At 43.7% G+C, this 16,780-nt stretch overlaps 2 protein-coding genes across 2 annotated transcripts in view; both read right to left on the bottom strand.

The window, feature by feature from the left end:
* LOC309484043 (uncharacterized protein) overlaps positions 1–14,630 on the bottom strand; it is a 40,262-nt gene extending 25,632 nt beyond the window's left edge. The window contains exon 1 of the mRNA XM_082150184.1: positions 14,476–14,630. The gene's annotated coding sequence lies outside the window, so the exon portion shown is untranslated. The remainder of the gene's footprint in view (positions 1–14,475) is intronic.
* fdps (farnesyl diphosphate synthase (farnesyl pyrophosphate synthetase, dimethylallyltranstransferase, geranyltranstransferase)) overlaps positions 1–16,780 on the bottom strand; it is a 185,409-nt gene that overhangs the window by 32,212 nt on the left and 136,417 nt on the right. The gene's annotated exons all lie outside the window — the stretch shown is intronic.

Here is a 16,780-nt window from a genome sequence, read left to right as displayed (position 1 = left end):
TTTCATGCAGTAGCCGTGCTTGAGCATTCCTGGTCATCAACCCAGTGAGTGCGCAGCAATATGAACAAACTTTTTTTTTTCGAGACTATATAAACAGCACTTTGTCTGTTGACATTTCATGATCTAGATTATGAAATGCCAACTGACAAAGTGCTGTTTATCTATGCATTTATTTTACACAGAACTCAACCGCGATCGCGCGTGGAGATAATAAATAATTAATTTCCACAAAGCGGTATATTTAGATGTGTAACGTTATTAGCGAAATAATTGCTATGTAGTAAATAATATAATCTAGGATGTTTAAACAAGATAATCTTGTCAAAAGTTTCATTCAGTGGCCGTGAGCATCCTGATCATCAACCCAGTGAGTGCTCAGCAATATGAACGAACTTTTTTCTCGAGACTAATGGTGAGCAAATACAACTGATAGAGAATTAAATTCAGTGCTTTTATTTTCAACATGCACTCATTCATGTCTGTTTTATTTAATTCATGTAAAGTTACGTCTTTATTGGGGCAGGACATGACGGATTACGCTACGTGACTCCATGAGTTCGTCTCAATTTTTTAGAACCAAGCTGCATAAATAAACTAGGCTATATCAGGCATTCATGTCTCAAATCTCATTTCTGCATGTCTGTTATGTTAAATAAAGTTGAAAAATTAAAGCAAAGCAAGCAGAACATATGTTTTACCTGTGCACAGAGTTGTTGTTGACTGATCTCCTCAGACGCGGGCTGCAATGGCGGAATTCTCAAAACGGCCACAAGATGGCGCCGTTTATCGGCGAATCCGATATTACAAAACCGATACCCGATTATGGGAAAATGCTTAAATATCGGTAAAAATATCGGTAAACCGATACATCGGTCGATCACTAATACTTACCCTGTAACTACATGAAACAAGAGGGTAAGAAACACCACTTTAATTTACAGCCCGCAATGTCATACTTACCCAGTAACTACATGGAACAAGAGGGTAAGAAGCACCACTTTAATTTACAACCCGCAATGTCATACTTACCCTGTAACTACATGGAATACTTGCAGTCTAAATAATTTGCCTAAATAATTTGTTATTTTCCTGGTTGTTACCCCTTTATTTCCAAAACTTTACATATTATTCCCCTATACTTACACATACGTACTTTATAGGTACACTGTAATTACCGAAAGTTACACTGTAATTTCGTTTTAATTACGCAGTATTTTCCTGGTTGTTACACCTTTATTCCCAAGACTTTACATATTGTTCCCCTATACTTACACGTAAGTACTTTATAGGTACACTGTAATTACCGAAAGTTACACTGTACTTTCATTTTAATTATGCAGTACTTTCCGGGCTGTAATCTAAAGCGTTACCGAAAATTTTTTGATATTGAACTAGTTTTTAACTCCTGAAGGTCGTTAGACATGGTGGTGGCTAAAAGATGAGAACAGCTTGTGATGAGTCAAGAGAAATTTCTGAAAAACGAAGGTTAGGTGAATTGAGTATTTAAACTAAAAATAACCTTAGAAAAAAGATCATAGCATAATGTATTTTAGATTATTGTAATGGTTCTAATTTGAGTCAAACATTTGTATTTTGACATTTGTGAACTATTAAAAGGTAACTAAACCCCTGGTCAGAGCCCGACTCCACCCACTGGCAATATTTGAAAAATGCTAGAAAAGAGGGCAGACACCAGCGGAGATAGAGGGGACGAACCGTGAGCGGGGGGGCGTGCACCTGAGACCTGCTGTCAGACTCTCTAAAATGGAGAGTGACTCACAGGGTCGCAAGACGACGTAAAGTACATGCATCTGATGAGTTTTATCGAGTTGATGTCAATAGCACGCGCTCTCTATAGGCATATTCATATTTTGCCGCTATGTGAAAAAAATCATCAAAATGCGCCGACGCGTTTGTCGACCCCAGAGGATTAACTTTAGCCTAACCATAAATTGTGATTAGAATATATATGATCACTCACATCAAGACGCCGCTGCGGTGGTGGAGTCCATGCAGGAGGAGCAGCGTTTGACACTGCGTCGCTTTTCAGCGCGAGCTGTGTGGAGAAGCCCATTTCCACCTCTATTGCGTTGGAGAAGCAATCCCGCGTAAAATGCAGGTTTCACACTCACGGTCTTCCAGGCCAAGTGCATGCAAACACTGGCGCCTAATTTACAAGTCTGCTGGAAAGCTATGCAGTCCAGCAGTGCTGTTGCAACCAGCAACACTACACCTACGTACCCTCCTGACCACTGTACAATACAGATAAATCTACGCTAGCTCGTACCAAGGGCGTGGTGAGCTCGTACCAGGGGCGTGGTGAGCTGGAACCTGCTTACGTCACCTGCCACCGCTTACGTCACTTGCCACCGCAAACATCCAATAGGAAAATTCAACTGCAGTAGCCACCGTTCAACCTTAAGAGGGCAGCACTCAGACGTTTTTACACCATATATTGTAAAATTAAAACACTTTATACCCAAATGTCAAAAAAGTTACTCGAATCAATGAACAGCACTAATAAAGCCCCATTCTTACAGATCATTAACTAAAAAAAGTTGGTTTAGGGTTTAGTTACCCTTTAAGGATTGACTATGACTATGATTATTTTAGTTACAGTCCTAGGAGGCTGTTGAAAAGATTATTTGCTTATAATGAGAGAGAAAGAGACTGCTTGAGTGGACTGCTGAGAGACTGCTTGATACTCTGTCTGTCTTTCTGTTATCAGTCAGCCAAAGAAAGATGAGCAAAGTAAGATAATGAACCAAAACAATCCAGCTGACTTTTCTAAAATCAAATGAATAATGAACAGACATGCTTTGAAACTGGTTAAGAGGCCATAAATAAAAACATTAGAGTGTGACACCTGTAACGCCAAGGTCATGGGTTCAATTTCCGAGGGAAAGCAAGAACTGATAAGAATGTAAATGTGTACCTTGAAATGGAAGTCACTATGGATAAAAGCGTCTGATAAAAGTAAGAGAATTTTATTATGTTAAATTTATGCACGAGATGGGTGTCGTGCATCAAGAGGAGGATGAATATGCTCGTGGCGGGAACAAGAGAACCCACTGGTGGTCAGATAAGAGCCTTTCAACTCTTCAGGGGGCCAGAAGGACCATTTGCATTCAGGAAAGCCCAGAGGGTTAGAAGAATTTGTCTAAAACCAGCACAGGAGTGAAATGGCAGGGCAGACTGGGCCCAGTGAAAACAATAGCTATGAATGAATTTGACTAGTTATCCTGGCCTGGGTCATTATTGTGGCAGAAAGATGCCACACCTTGCGCAGCGCATAACTTAAAACTTTCATTTTGCAGGATGTCAGGATGGATTGAACCAAACAGAAATGATTCTGTATTGATTTGTTAACATGAGCAACGTGGGTTGAGTGTTTTTCAGGGGAAAAGGACCCTGAGTGCTATTCAATGAGCAAGAAATTATCCGGTGATATGTTTCAGGTTGAAAATTTCACAGGTCACACCAAAGGGACGACAAGACAAGCGGTCACTAACAAAATCACTTAAGGTCTCCATTTCGCAGGTGACAGCAGACAGTAAATGACTCATTCCAGTGGGGGTGCGATCGTGATCTAAGGGAAAATCTTGTAAGGATTTGAAAATGATTGGAGAGTGTGAGACCTGGGTCGAAGCATCTGACCTTAACCACACCAACCAACGTCAGCAACCCAAAACGCCAACGCAAAGAATAAAGTGGGGGATCAATGATATGTGCTAGAAACTATCTCCCCTGCCAACGTTGGGAAAAATCCTCTCTACGGCATGCAAAGTGTCATATTGGTGAAGATGGAACGTCCATGAGGCAACGAGATGATCAACATATCTGGAGAAAATGTTGACCAATTAATGGTTGAAGAAAAGTTTTGTGATTTTTATTTGATTGAATCAAATTAGGGCTTAGTATTGATATAAATCTAATAATTTGACTTGTGCAAAGAAAAATGTGTTTTCAGGTGGAAGATCTATTAATTAATGTGAAGTATGGTGATAAGAAAAAAAGACGGTATGTAATGGAAAAGTCAGGGATAATTTCGAACAACGAATGATCAAATTAAAAAACTTTTCGGGTTAGATTTTATTAAATAGATTTTAATTAAATATAGCTTTAGAAGTAAAACCATTTCCTGACAAAATATTGTGATTAATTGAAAAAGCTACATATACAAATACATAGTGTTATGATTGTATGTGTTATTCTGATAATTTTGTTATTAATGGGTACAGTCTATCCTAGGGATGAACAAAATATGCAGATGGTACGAGTGACGGAAGTTGCAATTATAATCATTTACGTTTTTCTTACTATATGCTTTGAGCTATGTCTGGGATGACTGAGGGTCTGGTTCTCAACCAGGAAAATGCGATAACAATGTTTGTTCATTTTTAGCCCGGTTTCAGGCTAAATGCTTATTTATTTGTTACAAGCTTTTTTACTTTTAAAAAATCGTATTTCTTTCAAAGTTCAAGTAGAGTGATCAGGTATACAAAAAAAATCAGACATGAAGGGTATAACTGTTCTTGAATTAAGACTTGAATTAATTCTATTCTCAAAGATTTAACAGTATAATGGGTTTGATTAGGAAACAAGAGTGAATTTTTTTCTATGTTGTTTATCAGAGAATGATAAAGAGAAGGAATATTGTGATGGAAAAAATTCAGTATTACTTAATTAGAAACCAGTCCATACCAGCTTGAGATATAAGATGTCTTTAAGGAAATTTACAGAAACTGGGAAAGGAGGAGTCAAGAATGTCAGAAAACTGTATAAAATGTCTATGCTCATTGAGTCCACTAGGTCATTCTGTTTCACAGCTGGGTGGCTGCGGCTGTGAAAAGAATCCTCAAAGAATAAACCTTTTCTCTATAAAACAATTTTGCCTCTTGAAAGTTTCTTATACCTTTTGATGCTGTTTTTATTAATCTCTGAAAATTGCTTTTACACATGTATTTTCAAACAGCTAGTTTTTTTGTTCTGAATTCGTATAGTGCAAATATTCAGTTTAAAAAAATACAGATTCAAGTTTTCAAGATGAAGAAATTCGGAACTTCAAATTCAGTTTTCTAAAATTCAAGTTCAAAAATTCAGATCTTACAGAAAGTAGGTCACAGGTCATCCACAGGGAAGAGTAAAGGATCTCAGATAAGTCGAACAGAGCATTTTGGCTGCACTGCAGTAGTTTTCTGCCGCAAACGCGGTGGAGGTTCAAGAGAATCCGTGTATCTTTCGTTCAGTCGTTTTTTTATTTAATATTAAGAGTAGAAAAATGAGAAAACAGCTTGAGTATTAGATTTCTTCTAATATTCTAGTAATAATAGTCCGCTGCAGCAGTTGCACGGAGCTTACAAAACGCGTGTATTGCAACTATAGGCTACATTTAATTTTCTCATCAAACAACTAGACTAACGAATGGCTCGGCACAACAGAAAAGCTTAGACAGGGCTTTCTCTCTGTGTAGACCAGCAGTTGGTCTGAATTTGCTATAACCTATAGCCTATTTTCTCGACTGTATAGGCTAAGTCACGTTTTATCATGAAACACGCTGTGATTTATTCCAAAGTGACTCAGGCATATATAATGCATTTAACGTTAAATAATCTAAATGTTGACTTTCAAAAGTAGGCGCGCCAAGAAGGCTATTCTCTGTATTTTGGTTCATTTTTGGTGAGCGCCAGAAAGATCTAAAGAGACCGAGACGCGCTAAAGCAGCACATCATGTTGTTTTATTTATTTTTCAATGACATGATATTTTGTAGTTATTTTGAATGTACACAAATAAAAATATACATTTTACTGTTTCGGATAATGTCATATTATCTGTATGACTAAATAACAGAGTATTAAGTTATTTCCCAGGAGTGGAACAAATCCAAGTGATGGCGCTCACGCATCGAGCTCTCACACAACATAGTAGAATATCAGTTCTGGCGTTGCTTCATATCGCAGACTGCTCATTATCAAAATGAAACACAGTCAACCAAACATATAAAAAGTTATTCTGCATAATTGAATTGGTCTGTTGTACAATATGAAGGGCAAGCTGTGCCGCACACAGTCCTACTTGTTATTCCAAACACTACCCTTGCTGTGAAGACAATACAGAGTCCCGTGTATTTTGGGACTCGACTGAAGTATGACGCCTTTTTATTTGTATTATAATATAATATATTAAAATACATAATCTTCTGAGTTTAATGATGTAGGCCTTGTGTGTTTTATTAAAATGTATTATAATTTACATCTCAAAAGGATGCGCTTTGTGCATTCTCTGACATTATATTTATTTATTTAATTAATATTGAGTATCAATTGATGTTAAACAAAACGGTGTGTTATTTTCTCTGGCAACTAAACTTTAAAAAAAAAACAAAAAAAAAAAAACTTCCAAAGCAAAGCCATTGTGCGTTCTCTCCTCGCTCCGCAGCTTTTCCACACAGATTTTGAGAACTGGCCAGCTAAAAAAAATAGGCCAAAGAAGTAGACTTACGGCTAGTGTCCGGGAAATGCGAGGTACGTTCATATTTATAAATAAACATAACTGATTTTGTCTACACCTAAATACATTTCCTAATAATAACAGTGATTAAGCCCAAATGTGGGTGGGGGTAATGAACACAATATGTGTTTTTTTTTTTTTTTTTTTTTTTTTTGCCCAAATGGTCTCCACTCTATGCATTTTGTAATAATACAGCAACATTTTTTAACTGACCGTATTTGCCAGAAAATAAGTCTCATGCACATGAGTGCAAGTCAATTGGTCTGCTGGATCATGTTGAGAGAGAAAGGCGTCATAATTTTTTTAATTTTTTTTATATCAGCCTATTCAGCAATAGTGTAAAAGACCTGTAAATAAAATACAACATTTACATGATAAACACTATTAACATGTAGGCTATGTGTTGCCTATTTTACTTTCCCTTTTGACAAATGAATGCAGAAAACAACAAGAATGAAAAATAAGTATGTAGGCTAGGCTATAATAAAATAATATATAGGCTACAGACTATAAAATTGCCTATATTGTGCCCTTTATAAACGCCAAGCCTCAACAAATGTATTTAAATCGAAACGGTCGCGCATCTCTCATTCAGTCAAAAGTTTTCATTGCAATGTAACATGTGGATGCTAACTATTAATATAAAGAAGGCTTCATACTTCAGTCGAGTCCCAAAATACACGTAGGCCTATAGGCTAAATCAGCGTCTTCACAGCAAGGGAAATGTTTGGAGTAGGACTGTGTGCGGCACAGCTTGCCCTTCATATTGTACAACAGACCAATTAAATTATGCAGAATAACTTTTTATATGTTTGGTTGACTGTGTTTCATTTTGATAATGAGCAGTCTGCGATATGAAGCAACGCCAGAACTGATATCCTACTATGTTGTGTGAGAGCTCGATGCGCGAGCGCCATCACTTGGATTTGTTCCACTGCTGGGAAATAACTTAATACTCTGTTATTTAGTCATACAGATAATATGACATTATCCGAAACAGTAAAATGTATATTTTTATTTGTGTACATTCAAAATAACTACAAAATATCATGTCATTGAAAAATAAATAAAACGTACTCTGTTACTAACGTAACCTCGGTTCTCTCTAGAAGAGGGAACGAGTACTGCGTAAGATATCTTACGCTAGGGGAAAATCCTTTTCCGCGAGATATTGAAGCCAAAAATTATCCTTAATTTTGTAATAATGCAAAACGCGTTGCAGCAGCAATGCAGACATAGGCGAGACAGCTCGCGCGCCTATTGGCTGCTCTGCGGCAACTGCAGCAGCCTATCGAGCGAGGCCTGGCGTGACGTCAGACCCAATCAGGGCACTTCGCGCCAGCTGCGTCACGTCCCGCCGAAATGGGCGTGGTCTAGGCCTATAAATATCGCTCGCAGGCAGCTATTATCTGGTTTTTCATCATCGAAGCAACCAGAGCGTGTGCATGCACGGCAAGATACGCAGTACTCGTTCCCTCTTCTAGAGAGAACCGAGGTTACGTTAGTAACCGAGTACGTTCTCTTACGAGAGGTCTCTCGTACTGCGTAAGATATCTTACGCTAGGTGACCCAATGTAAAACGCCGTGCATGCTGAGATCTGACACCAAAAACCCAAGGGCGAAAACCCGGGGTACATATAGTGCACAATCACTCAGGGAACTCACAGGGAGTCCGGGAAGAGGGAGGGGCGCAGCCGCACTCTTCCACATATAGCAGCGTCGATGGGACGCGAATTTCATCATACAGACAGGGCGGGGTACGGCCTGAACTGATGGGGAAATGTGGGTCTTACACAGTTTGCCCAGGCACACCTCGTGCTGTTACTTTAATACTGTCGAACATTGAGCTGTGCTCAGCAGACGCAGCATTCTGAGCTGATCGCATCAGGTCAGATAATACTGGTAAATTTAGACCGACAGCAGCCTGGCCTGCAGGGCGGGAACCTCTAGGTTATAAAACCTTATAAATGTAGACGGGGAGGCCCAGCCTGCCGCCATACAAATATCTTGCAAGGCAATCCCACTTGACCAGGCCCACGAAGAGGCCATGCCTCTCGTGGAGTGCGCTCTGACACCCAATGGGCACTGCATGCCCTTGGAGGCGTATGCCAGCGCTATAGCATCAACTATCCATCTGGATAGGCTCTGTTTCGACGCGGCTAGTCCCTTAGAACGTCCGCTAAACGAAACAAAAAGCTGCTCCGTCTGTCTGAAAACAGACGAGCGAGACGCATAAGCTCGTAATGCCCTGACTGGGCAAAGGAGGTTCGCGTCTTTTTCCTCATCAGGGACCGGTAGGGCTGACAGGGAGATAACCTGCGCCCTAAACGGTGTGTTGAGGGATTTTGGAACATAACCGTGCTTAGGTTTGAGTATAACTTTTGAGTCATTAGGCCCAAACTCCATGCACGCCGCGCTCACAGAGAGCGCGTGCAGATCCCCTATGCGCTTCACTGAAGCGAGAGCCAGCAAAAACACCGATTGACTGTAAAGGCTCAAATGGCGCACCTTTCATGGCTTCCAGAACCGTAGAAAGGTCCCATACGGGGACTGAGGGAGGTCTGGGAGGATTCAGTCTCTTAGCCCCTCTAAGGAAGCGGATGACTAAATCGTTCCTTCCTATTGACTGACCAAGCGTTGTTTCTGAGAACGCTGCTATAGCCGCCACATAAACTTTGAGCGTGGAGGGGGCCCTGCCCCCATCCAACAGCTCTTGTAGGAAGGAAAACACCTCCGTCACACCACAGTTTGTGGGTGACACACCACGGGCTGTGCACCAGCCCGAAAACACCGACCATTTCGAAGAATAGAGTCGTCTTGTAGACGGAGCTCTAGCCTGCGTGATCGTGTTTATTACTCCTTTAGGGAGTCCAACATGTACCCGTTGATGGCCCAGACATGAAGGGACCATAGTTCCGGGTGAGGATGCCAGATCGAGCCGCGGGCCTGTGAGAGGAGGTCTCTCCTCACTGGTACTGGCCACGGGGCAGTACTTGCTAACTGCATCACGACTGGGAACCAAGGTTGGTTTTTCCAGAACGGTGCTACCAGCAGTACTGAGCATCCTTCTTCCCTGATCCGTTCTATCACCTGAGGCAGGAGAGAGACGGGGGTGAAAAGCATAGAGCGGGCGGCGGGGCCACACATGGGCCAGCACGCTCCTGCTCTTGGAGAAAAATTCTTGACAGTGAGCGTTTTCTTGAGACGCAAACAGGTCCACTTCCGCTCTGCCAAAATTCTTCCACAGCAGATGGACTGTCTGTGGGTGTAGAGACCACTCGCCTGCCGGAACATTGTTCCTGGACAGTCTGTCCGGTCCTATATTCAAGATCCCTGGCACGTGTGCTGCTCTGAGCGAGCGCAGGTTGCACTGAGCCCATACCAGGAGGCGTTCTGCCAGCCTGTACAGTTTCTCGGATCTGATGCCGCCCTGGCGATTTATGTAGGACACCACAGACATGTTGTCCGAACGGACCAAGACGTGGTGTCCTTTTATTTGGGGACAAAAACGCGTCAGCGCGTTGTCTACTGCCAGCATTTTTTGTGCAGGAGCTTCTCCCGTTCTGACCACTGGCCGAAGAACGGTCTGCCCTCGAGCAGCGCTCCCCATCCCGAGGTGGACGTGTCCGTGGACACCACTTTCACCCTCGAGGAAGTCCCCAGGCTTACACCTGATTGGTACCAGTCGTTCGCTTTCCAGGGTTTCAGAGCTGTGACGCACTTCTGATTGACCCTGAGGCGAAGCAAACCGGGTGCCCACGCTTCGCGTGGGACTCGCGCTTTCAGCCAAAACTGCAGCGGGCGCATGCGGAGCAGGCCCAGCTGGAGCACTGACGATGCTGAGGCCATGAGACCTAGCATCTTCTGAAATCTCTTGAGCGGGACAGACGCGCCGCAGCAAAAGAGTTCGCTGTGCGTCGAATGTCTACCGCGCGCTGTTGTGATAGTCGCGCTATCATGGATAGTGAGTCCAGTTCTGTGCCCAGGAAAGATATTTTCTGACTGGGTGACAGGGAGCTCTTCGCCCAATTGACACTCAGACCCAAATCCTCGAGGTGATCGAGTAAAATGGTCGTGTGTTCTATGAGCACTGCGCGAGATTGCGCTAGAATCAGCCAATCGTCCAAATAGTTCAGCACTCGCATGCCTCTCATTCTGAGGGGTGCGAGCGCCGCATCCATGCACTTCGTAAATGTACGGGGTGCCAGGGACAAACCGAACGGCAGGACTGTGTACTGATATGCCTGGCCCTCGAAGGCGAATCTCAAATATCGCCTGTGACGTGACGCTATCTGTATTTGAAAATACGCGTCTTTCAGATCTATTGACACAAAACCAATCTCCTTGGCGAATCTGCACAAGGATTTGCCTGGTCGTGAGCATCCTGAACTGTCGCTTCACAAGCACTTTGTTCAGTTGCCTTAGATCTAGTATGGGTCTGAGACCCCCGTCTTTTTTCGGTACCAGGAAGTATCTGCTGTATAGCCCTCCTTCGCTCTGAACTTGAGAGAGAGGCTCTATGGCCCCTTTGCTCAATAGTTTCGTCACTTCGGCTCGAAGTAAATGTGCTACTTCTGTTTTTACCGTGGTCTCGACGCGCGCCACATAGCGGCGAGGGCGTCGGCGAAACTGCAGCGAATAGCCTCTTTCTATAATGTTCAGCACCCACTTCGAAACCCCGGGTAGCTTTGCCCATGCGTCTGCATGGATAGCTAGGGGTTGAATACGAAGCGCGCTCCGCTCGCTCAGCGATGGAGAAGCTTCGGCGTGCTGTAACACAAGCATGGCGCTCGTGACATTTGAGGCATGGGGCGCGCTGATAACAGCGGGCAGATTGCCCGCGCTCGACTCCTCTGCGGTGGTCAACCGCGAGGGGGAGGGCTGGGCGGTTCCCGTAGGAACTGTCATGTCTATGTGTGGATGTGGGCGCGGGACAGCGGGCACATATCACACTGAAAGCATTGTTCGCTTGAGTGAAGCGAATGCTCGTTGGTTTCGTTTTTACAGAAACCGTGAGACATGCATAACGTGGTGTTAGTGGGCACATTCACCATGTTTGAAGCGCAATCGATCTGAGTCGATTCATGTGCGCAAGCCCTGTGTGACGGGCTGTGCTTGTGTGTAGAGATGGGCACTGGGCAGTGGGCATTCTTTCTACACATAAAGCACCATCGGCCGTGGCCGGGACACCAGAAAAATTCACGCTTATGGGATTTATCTGGGTAGCCGTAAAAACGGCGTTTGTGTGCAGGCAAGCGGGTGACAGAACCGACTTGTTTACTGCAGGATACACTGGAACAGTCACATTTACTGGAACTGAACGAGCGAGAAGTTGCCATAGAAACAGAGAGCGTCAACATGCTGGCGTTTATTGCAGGCCTGCGTGCATTACAACAGGCTTGTTCACTGCAATACTGACATTTCCAGTCGCCCGAACTTCAGAGGGGAATGAGAAATGTACGAGAAAGAGGAGGTCGGTCCGTCCGCGGGGGGACCAGAAACGCTCTTTTCTCCTTTTGCCAGTGACGCACGGAAACCATAGAAACGGTGTCTGGGTGCAGGCGAGCGGGTTGTGCAACGCGCTCGTTGGCTGCAAAATGCACATCTGCAGTCGCTTTTCAGGGAACTGACAGAGCGAAGCATTGGCGGCATAATTTTAACTGCCACTAGACCGGGATTCGAACTCCGGTCTCTCGTGAGGAAAACCAATGATTCCGCCACTGAGCCACAGGGGGGAACACAAAGGCTTTCGGATGCACGAGCATATAACAGCGTCACATGCTTTCTTCGGCGTATGCTTGCAGGCGCGCTTGTATTAAAACAGGCTCGCCTGCTGCAATATTGATATTTCCAGTCGCATGATCAGGGAACTGGGAAATGTATGAGAAATTGAAGGTCAGTCCATCCTCGGAGGGACTAAAAACACACCTTTCTCCTTTCGCCGGTGAGTGACGCATGAATGGGGCGCAGAGGCAGGGTAGCTTTCTTATAACGTAAAGAAAAACTAACCCCGACCGTCCGCTTCCAGCCTCCCTTGTGAGCGGCGCAGTTTGTGCGGCTTGAACAGAGGGAGAGAGAAAGCTAGCCCCGTGACCGCCCGTTCCTGACATCCTCTGTGAGCGGCGCGGTGTGCGCGGCTCGAACAGAGGGAGAACAGGTATCGTCCCCCAAGCAGGCAAGGCAAGCGGGCGAACCGGCAAGCTTTGCGGGTTGGGGGTGGGGGGGCGGATGAGCAGTCTCGGAGAAGGATGCCAGGTGAGTCCTCAGAGTCACCATAGGCAGTAACTAGCTCGCAGTGAGGGCAGTCGCCGTCAGCGAGCGCGAGAGCTGCGTGATCAGGAAAAGGGGCGTCTTGAAAAAGACGCCCAGCTCTTTTAGTGCAATGGGAGTGTGTGTCGCGGCGGCGAGCACACACACATACATAAACACAGTAGCAGAGAAAGGATATAACGCCGGATAGCGCAGCAGGAAGGCAAGGAAGGCGGCGCGGCCAGCGACTTCAGTGACTCGTCCCGCTGAAGATGCTCTCTCTCAGACGGCGCGGCTTCTTATCCAGCTCCAGTGATGCGTGTGCTTCGCTTGAAGGATGAAAAATCAGATAATAGCTGCCTGCGAGCGATATTTATAGGCCTAGACCACGCCCATTTCGGCGGGACGTGACGCAGCGGGCGCGAAGTGCCCTGATTGGGTCTGACGTCACGCCAGGCCTCGCTCGATAGGCTGCTGCAGTTGCCGCAGAGCAGCCAATAGGCGCGCGAGCTGTCTCGCCTATGTCTGCATTGCTGCTGCAACGCGTTTTGCATTATTACAAAATTAAGGATAATTTTTGGCTTCAATATCTCGCGGAAAAGGATTTTCCCCTAGCGTAAGATATCTTACGCAGTACTCGTAAGAGAACAACATGATGCGCTGCTTTAGCGCGTCTCGGTCTCTTTAGATCTTTCTGGCGCTCACCAAAAATGAACCAAAATACAGAGAATAGCCTTCTTGGCGCGCCTACTTTTGAAAGTCAACATTTAGATTATTTAACGTTAAATGCATTATATATGCCTGAGTCACTTTGGAATAAATCACAGCGTGTTTCATGATAAAACGTGACTTAGCCTATACAGTCGAGAAAATAGGCTATAGGTTATAGCAAATTCAGACCAACTGCTGGTCTACACAGAGAGAAAGCCCTAAGCTCTGCTGTTGTGCCGAGCCATTCGTTAGTCTAGTTGTTTGATGAGAAAATTAAATGTAGCCTATAGTTGCAATACACGCGTTTTGTAAGCTCCGTGCAACTGCTGCAGCGGACTATTATTACTAGAATATTAGAAGAAATCTAATACTCAAGCTGTTTTCTCATTTTTCTACTCTTAATATTAAATAAAAAAACGACTGAACGAAAGATACACGGATTCTCTTGAACCTCCACCGCGTTTGCGGCAAAAAACTACTGCAGTGCAGCCAAAATGCTCTGTTCGACTTATCTGAGATCCTTTACTCTTCCCTGTGGATGACCTGTGACCTACTTTCTGTAAGATCTGAATTTTTGAACTTGAATTTTAGAAAACTGAATTTGAAGTTCCGAATTTCTTCATCTTGAAAACTTGAATCTGTATTTTTTTAAACTGAATATTTGCACTATACGAATTCAGAACAAAAAAACTAGCTGTTTGAAAATACATGTCTATAAAATTCAGCCATAAAAACATTTCAATTTGTTAAATTTCAAACGTTCAATATTCGTTTAAAAAAAATCAAATTCAGAACTATTTAAACTACCACCTAAAATTCAATTTAGTTAGATTACACTTGCAAATAATTCAAATTTACACAATTCAAATTCAAATCATTTTGTCATATTATAAGCTCCATATTATAACACATTTTGAAATAACAGCCGCTTTTGTTTAAAGCTGCACGTCAACTGCTCTCATAATAAAAAGGCAAAATAACCATAGGCTATATAGTTGTCTTACCCTGACGAAAGGCAGCTGCTTCAAGTTTTAGGGTCCGTTAGCGGTCTGAAGGAATGGATGAAGCCGTCGATGCTTTTATAGGTGACATGGGGAAAATCCCCAAGTTTCCCCGAAATGCTTTGCTACTTTTGCTAAAGGACCGCCGGACTCCTTAGAGGCAGCTAACCCTACCCTCAACCTTAAACCTACCCATCCCCTCGCTGCCTGGAAGGCGCCGTTGGGGGCTTAAAACACCAACAACCTGTAAGCTCACCCCAAGCTTTTGATAGCTACAAATTGAGAACCCTGTTACCCAGTAAGGGTAAAATCTTTCCGTGGCAGGGGCAGCTGCCACCGCCATATGCGCCTGTCACTCGACCTGCCACCGCTATACGCGCCTGTCACTCGACCTGCCATATGGCAAGCCAAAGTATTCATAAACGCCTGGTCAGGCGTCTGATTACTATGGAACGCCAAAAGGGTCAAATTTCGCCACTAACGAAACGCCTTTCATTCTCAAAACGCCGGTGTTTACGGCGTTTAAGACGAAAAGACGCCGCAAAATACGGCGTTCTGTGGTACAAACGCCGCAAATTACGCCGTTTGCAAAGCAAACTCGCCGTCATTATCGCCGTTTTTTTGATCCAGTCAACAACGCCGTTTCTGACGCCGCAGGCCATCCATAATGCGCCGTAATTTGCGGCGCTTCTGTCTGACAAAGACGGCGTAAAAAGCGGCGTTTTGTATAATATTATAATCAGCCCCTCCCTTTTCTTCAAAGTTTAGCCCATCTAATGAAGCAAATGGAAAGACATACGATCTGAATGGCGATCTGTTTTTCTAACGTTGTTAGGACTAGTGTTTGGACTTGATCGTGTCATATTTTTTATTTTTTCATTGGGCACGTGTATCCCCCTTTTTCCTTTATAATATGGGTATATAGGCTAGAATGATAGCCTCTGTTTACATTCATGTCTGTGAAATACATTGGATTTCCCAGCAAACTTACTTCAGTAGGGAATTGGTCTGCGTGCAGGGGCAACAGTGTCGTTTTGCTCTTATAGTGACAGGGGTTCGACTCCAAGGTCCGACCGTATTATTTTCTCTCCGTTTCGTTTCTTTTGCATTGGTCTGTTGCTGTATGTCTTTTAAATTTTGGAAGACTACCCGGTAGCTGACAACTGACTGAATAGCAGGCGGTATGCTACTTTTTACAGAAACGACAGCTGGTATAATGGCTTTAATGCATATATAGCAACTGTTTTAAGCCTGCTTACAGTGCTATTGTGGGTCCGTTTGTATTGCTGATTATAATGATTTAGATAGGCCTATAGATGCTTCACGATATAGTCCATCTCGCTTTTTAAGATCATAAAATGCGCAACTTTTTTAAGCCTTCTTACAGTGGCCGTTGTGGGTCCGTTTCTATTGCTGATTATAATGATTTGGATTGGCCTAGGTAGATGATTCACGATATAGTCTATCTTAGAGCTTAGATCGGGCCCAAAAAATCAAGCCCGAGTGCCCGGCCCTACCCGAGCCCGTTGTGTCCGAGCCCTGCCCGGCCTGACACAAAACTGCCCGAGACCGATTTAAACCCGACCATTTTTTAAGACGTGCATGGGCCGTTATAACCAGGCAGGGGTGGCGCCGGATCATTTTTAACTAGCTAGCTAGATATATTAGGCTATATATAAATAGGCTACATCACGCACCGGCCCACACATACCGCGGCCCACCGGGAATCTCCCGGTAGTCCCGATGGCCAGTACATGCCTGGTTCAGTGCATCTCATGGAAGGGCTAAGAGTTTAGAGGGAGGAGTATGGAGGTATTTTTGGTGCAAAACTACTGAACGCCTGTGACAGTGGAATTTGTAGTTGTAGAGAATAGATACACATTTGTATCAGTAAATTTGAAGTCACAGAGAGAAATGTTTTAAGAGTTGCAAACTTGTAGACTTTTTTTTATCTTCCACAAACACAACACAACAGTTACACCTTCTCAAATTCTTCATTGCAGGTGCACAAATCCTATTCTACAAATCACAAATTAAGAAACTCATACGCTCACATTTTTGCTACAGTTGCTGCAGTGAATATGGTGCAAAACGCATTTACACACCCGCATCAAGAAATGTGAAGTCACGGAGAAATTTTGCTCATCTGCAAATCAGTATGTGAATTCATCCAGTGAGAGTTGCACACTTGTAGAATATTTTCTCACAAATGTCTTGTATATTTTTCTAGCACAAACACATGTACATAACTACAGCTGCTTGAATCTGCTGCGACGAATCTCAAACACTGTTTTTCGCTTTCAAGTGA

This window comes from Leuciscus leuciscus (assembly GCF_965113295.1).
Source record: "Leuciscus leuciscus genome assembly, chromosome: 20".
NCBI classification, from domain to species: domain Eukaryota; kingdom Metazoa; phylum Chordata; class Actinopteri; order Cypriniformes; family Leuciscidae; genus Leuciscus; species Leuciscus leuciscus.
The sequence above is the reverse complement of the archived record's forward strand: the minus strand, read 5'-3'. Positions and strand labels throughout refer to the sequence as shown.